Source organism: Branchiostoma belcheri, unplaced genomic scaffold, assembly GCF_001625305.1.
Source record: "Branchiostoma belcheri isolate BF01 breed outbred unplaced genomic scaffold, Haploidv18h27 scaffold114, whole genome shotgun sequence".
NCBI lineage: Eukaryota > Metazoa > Chordata > Leptocardii > Amphioxiformes > Branchiostomatidae > Branchiostoma > Branchiostoma belcheri.
The window spans coordinates 199,900-206,090 of record NW_017802536.1 but is presented as its reverse complement, the minus strand read 5'-3'; positions in this window follow the sequence as shown (position 1 = coordinate 206,090).

Here is a 6,191-nt window from a genome sequence, read left to right as displayed (position 1 = left end):
TAACCTTCATGACCACGTAGTATTTCATAGTAGAAAGTCCTTTACCGTTTTTTTTTTTGCAAAACTTTTTTTTTTATTCGCACGCGCGCATCAGTTTTGGGGCTCCCGGAGGATGTCATCCATATAATCAAATCAACATGGCCCTACATTAAAAAAAAGAACAAAAAATCTAGTTTTATTGTTTGAAATCGCTTTGGGTGCCTTTGTGCGTTTGTACATTACGAAAGGTAAGGTGTTGGAAGCTATTAAAAATCTGTAGTCTTCGTTGGTGATATGTGCAGTTGGTGTATTGCAATGGGTGTCCCAGCCTTAAAGGGACATTTTAAACATTTTGGCACAAAAATTGAAATATTCTAATTCCAAAAAATATTACTAGTGTGATTGTAATTTACTTCCACTTTTCAACATAATTGTGCAATGATCCCACATTTCTGCCAATTATGGTTGGCATTAAAACAGCCAAAACGAGGCGCACTTAGTTTGTAGCAGCACCACAAAACATCAGAATGTAAACAAACATGGCTGACTGCTGTGTTTCCAGCTTTTATGACTCAATTTTTGGCAACTACAATTTCTCAATGGCATTTATTTGCAACAGAGTAGGGTTGATTCGACTTACGTTATCTAAAAAAAACGACTAGAAAATTGAGTTTCCATATCGTCCTAATGTTACATAATGCAGCTTTAAAAGGCCCGGCCGTGTCACGGGTGTCGTGACTGTGTGTAATACAGACGTGTACGCGCATCTCTCACTCACAGACAAGCGGTAGGAATACGATTAATCGAGGGGCACGAGAGAAAATAAGGCCCAACTCGCCTGGAAATTGCGAACAATCGGACACTAATGCACGCACGAATTAAGCCGTAAACGAAGCTATTAAGATGCGGGGCGTTGCCCATCAAGAGACGCCGTCCCCTGAGTCAGGTAGAGAAGGGGACGTGCTCCGTACTATACATCAAATGCCCAATTGATGGAACGTGATTGCTTAATTGGTTTCATTCAATCCAATTACGGCTAAAACGAGCACAAATAATTGCGTTTTCGGATCAGCGCATGTAGCGGCCCGCCGCTTGTTCCCAACAGGCGCGAGCAATCATAAATAACGCCTGTTTCCTTACCGTAGCTCACTCCGACAATCCCCTTTTAATTTTTACCCGCCGAGTGCCAAAATTGCCCTTACTTTAATTTATCGCAATCAGGCCGGGGTTGGACGGTTGGGTGCCGGTAATGGGCGGCGTTCGCGGCGTCACACGTGGGAACAGCCCGGCGGACAAAGGTTATGGCGGTAAATTGAGTGGCAAGGAACGGCTGTGTGGTTTTCCTGCCCCGCGCCGAGCCGGCTGGGAGGACCGAGCTGTCACGTTACCGCGTCACCATGGCAACAGAACAAGACCTTCATCAGCAGACATCACTTCGGAGACGGAGGTTCAAAACAGGCGCCGGCAACTTAATTACAGGCGAGACGATTTGTCCCACACTTACGGAGAACCTTCGACTTTTTCCTGTGCGAAAAACGCGGGCAATTCTCTCAACAGAGACGGGGTTTTTCCAAGGGAGGGGGCCTTTTCCTCGCAATATCAATCTCGGGGAGGGTAGATACTGCCGGGAGCTATTGTGGAGCGGAGATGGAAGGGGAAGCGCGATAGCCTGTTGATGGTACGCCGGGATTGGAACTCAATAGCGCGCTTTGAAACGGTTGCTTATCTTGGGCCCTCAGCACCGCCGCTCCCCGCACGCAGCCCAGCATTCATCTCTCTCGGCGGCCCTTTTCATTTACTGTGGCAGAAATGGAACGGAGCGAAACAAGCGTCCTATTAATCCGTTTTCATTAGCGCTCCCCGCTGCACTAGATTAGATAGTCGGCTTGTGCGACGGCATTCCATTTCCAGGGGAATTACCCGCCCTGTTCCGGCAAGGTCCGCGCGGCTGCCTCGCCTCCCCAACTTCTTAACCTCGCAAAGCTGGGGGACCTTTCAGCTGCCACGTCTTTACGTAAAACAACCTGTCGCTTTCACAAGATCCAGGATTCTCACTTTTATATCAACAACTCGTTCTTTGTTGCAGACTCAGAACCAAGTATTTTCTGTTTTCTCTCTATTCCCATTCCTTGTCTCCATCACCGCATGAAACCTCATATTTAAGCAAGCACACGTAAAGGTTCCGTCTGACCAAAAAAACAGAATATTTACGTAAAGGTATGCTTAAATATGGGAGCTCAGGCAGTGTATGCTTGACTTATTGTCGTTACAACAAAGAAACAGCCTTCTTTTTTGTACACAGACTCCGCGATTCGCCATTCCACCACACCCCGCACTCCCAGTGTCGCTGTTCGTCTTCCCCGCGTGTGTGAGAGTAACTTGGCCATCATAAAATGTCAGAGAAAAAACTCCTGAGGGATACTGAGGTGTTTAGTGTGCCGATAGCTGCCAACGTCAAGTCGAGAGAACAGAGATTGCCTATCATTCACCAGCGCTGGCGGGATGATGCCACTGACCTGCGGGATCAGCGGCAGAAATAGACCCAGCTTGACTGATGTAGTGGCGACAGTGGCTGACATTTGGGGGAAATGAAGCCACTCTTTCCCCAGGGTATATCAAAACTTCGCAGACAGGTGCAGGAGCCAAACTACACACGGAAAATGAACGGCGGCACCGCCCAGATAACTATCACCGCGGAAATGGCGGCGGTAATTGAAAAATTCCTCCGCAATTTGCTGATTCTGACTTTCGGGAGCAACAGGGGAGAAAAGAAGTTATCATCTTAGCAGTAACCTTAAAGTTCAAGTACAACTCTGAATGCAGTAGTTACCGTGTGCTAATGAAGACTGACTGTACGGCACGGTGGTTAATAACGGCAGGTTCTGTCTATTTCAGCACCAGGGACAGGGACAGAAACACTTGGTGAGCGTCTGCAAAACTTGTTGGTTAAAAGGGTATACATGTACATTATGTAACATTGTTGCACCAAAAATTGACATATCTTGTTAAGAATATTAATTTCATTGTAACTGCCGCTTTTCAACATATTTGTGTAATTATCTCACTTCTTTTTGCATCTATGGTTTTGCACTAAAACAGCCCATTTGAGGGACACTCAGCTGTGTTTCCAGCTTTTTAACACTTCCTGAAGGGAAATTATGTGCAATAAAGTAGATTCAACTTACTTTGTAAAGAAAATTTATTTTTTGTATCGTCCTGATGATACATAATGCAGCTATAAGTCACTGAACAGCTAGTAGATTAGAATTTCTTAGCAACTAGACACATGCCTGTTTTATTAAAATTGAATGACAGTGTTTTTTTTTACCTCGGAGGTACTGTGTGTTGTTTTGCCTATGTTTGCAATTGGGTGTGTGTTTGCCTGAGTTCATCGGTAAGTGAATGCAGTAGAGTTACAGAAAGCGGGGTGGTTACCACAGATTGACCTTAAGGTCAAGTTGGAAGTGATGGCTGTCAGGCTAGGAAGAAGTGATGTCATCCACTTAGGGCTTGTTCGCAACAAGGTTAGTGTCCTACTAAGTCCCGTTGAAATTACTGCAGATCATTTCTTTGGTTTTGCCAATACATTAAAAAAATCTCTAAACATTTTCCGATATTTGTGTCCTTGAGCTATTTGCCCATTGTCCATTGAAATGGTCATAGACACTATATAATGCTCTTTTGTCTCCACACTTTTTCTTCTGTTACTCGAAAATCATTTTTCCTACTCAGTTTTTAGACAATTGTACAATACTGGATTGTCCATATATTTTCATGTTTTGGAAAAATTTGACCTTGGCGCTTTTCCAATTTTTCTGCAGTCATATTATATCACTTTTTTTGTTTTCTATGGAATTTATATAGATATCACACTTATGCACCTGTGGCTGTAGCCACAAGTGTGTCAGGAAGGCAAACCGGTAGTAACCGCGTGACCTGAACTAGTGCAGTTTTATTTAATGTATAATGAAGTTGTTCCCGAAGTGAGTCATGATTCCCACGGGAACACTCCAGCAGCACTTCCCTTCCAACCCGCGCCAAACCCGCGCTGGAGTCTAACGAAGTCCCGTCTCACTTCATCAGCCGCGCTCTGCCGAATTACTGCCGGCACCCTACCTTCAAATCAACCGTCACCTCCCGAAATTGGTTATAAAAGCGGTTTTAACGGTCTATTCATTCCGCTCGAAATGCATTTGCATAAGTAAGGTTTTTAGTCATCAATCAGTAAATACGTCGTGACTGCTTCATGTTTTGTGAGACCGCTCCGCCCAGCGCTCACATTCTCCTAGTGTTATTACCTCCGTGAAAACTGGAGGTATTGTTTTGGTCTGTGTGTGTGTGTGGGGGGGGTGTTTACGTGCGTGCGTGCGTGCGTGTGTGTGTGTGTGTCTGTGTTTCCGCATATGTACGGTCACCATAACCTAAGAGGGGTGTTATAGATTATGATGATATTTGGTACGTTGGTTCATATCAGAAAGTCAGGATTAAATCCGGGCCGCCTGTTGACTGACTATGGTACTGCAGCAAAACTTCCAGCTTTTGTAATTGTATATTTTCTCCTGGACATGCTATGGTCTTGTTTAAAGTTAAGACTTTTGTTCCAACACAAAAAAATTCTCTCACCTAGAGCTTTCGACCAGTCACTCTGGTCTTCCTCAGTAGACTGACCCAGTGAAGCTTGTCACGTGGCTTCTTTGGTCTTGTTTTTTGTGCGGCTGATAGCTTTTCATGTCAGGAACAAGTAGTGTCGCCCCCCCCCCCCCTCAGCAACTGGTGTCCGTAAGTATTCAAAGGATAGCACGCGGGTGGCATATTGCCACACAAAAGCGCAAAAGGCCAGACACAGGAACTGGGGTCCAAAAAGATGGCAGAGAGCCAGCTGGAAGTCGGTCATGGAAATGGTGCCACTGGGGAAATCCAAAAATGTTAGCAGAGAAATTCACAATTAATAATAGAAGAAATTCACAAAAACTCTTAATGTGTCTGGTTATGGCTTTTTACATTTTGATGCATTAATTTTTTTACAAATATTAATAAGTTTTTGAGGCTAATAATCTTTATATGTCATAATTTTAAAAAATGTCATAAATAACGCCATGTCGTTATTATATACGGCAATACCAGCATACTGTATATAACTTCCCGGTTTAACCATCAAGCATGGCGAACCATACGTCACAGTCACGTGGGTAACTAACAAAAGCTGCATCTCCTTTTTACACCATTCACAGGATTGCTGCAATCATATCTGAAGGAAGATTTTTTTAAAGTTCGCTAGGGGCCAAGATGGGAATAGCTGGTTGGCCATTGGTCACGTGAGTGTGATGACGATGTGTGACTCAAATTATTGGTCACCTTGGTGACTAGAAGGGACCTCGATGCACCATTGTAATGCATCATGTGTTCTTTGAAGCGCAAAGAAGCGTACTTTGTAATAGTTTGTTAGCGGTTCCGTGAGGTTAAGAATCGCGTCACCTCTTGTTTCGAATTCGAAGCCAGTCTTTCCCTCCTGACATCTGCTTGGGTATAATACGGTAATGTATCCAACACCCAACGACTCAATTTGATACTCATCACAAAAACAGGAACGTGGTTCTCTCAACCGGGACGGGGCGCGGTACCGACTTCCTGTGAACTTTGACCTCGTGCTGACGTCACTCACTGCCTACATCACTCGGGTCAGAAATCTGATGAAGGCCGACCGATTCGGTCAAAAATTCCGGTGCGTCAATTTTCTTGAGTTGGAGAACAGTTTAATTCTCGTTATGTATTTTATCCATTAACTCAGACTAATTTCCATGCTAACAGTAACGTGGTGTGGTTATATACGTGCAGCTGTAACTACAGCCTACTTCATTCATCTAGTGCTAATAACTTGGTTACAACTGCGTTCACCAACGTTACATTGTTTAGTTCTTCTGTAAGAAACAGGAGGAGCGAGTAGAAACAGATAAAAACCCCTGGTCCCGGTTCAAACCCACGACCTCCCAAGCACCAGCTTTAAACCTGACGCTCAAACCACTCGGCTAAAAGTTCTAGACCCATTGGCCGGGTCAGTTCAGTAGCGCCTATAAACCCCCCAATATTACACCCATCCTCCTTTCTTTCAAAATCCCTGGAGCGGTACTCTTTGCCAGTACTCCCAGGGCCGGTGTGGGAACCACTGTAAGAAATAGGAGGAGCGAGTAGAAACAGATAAAAACCCATGGTCC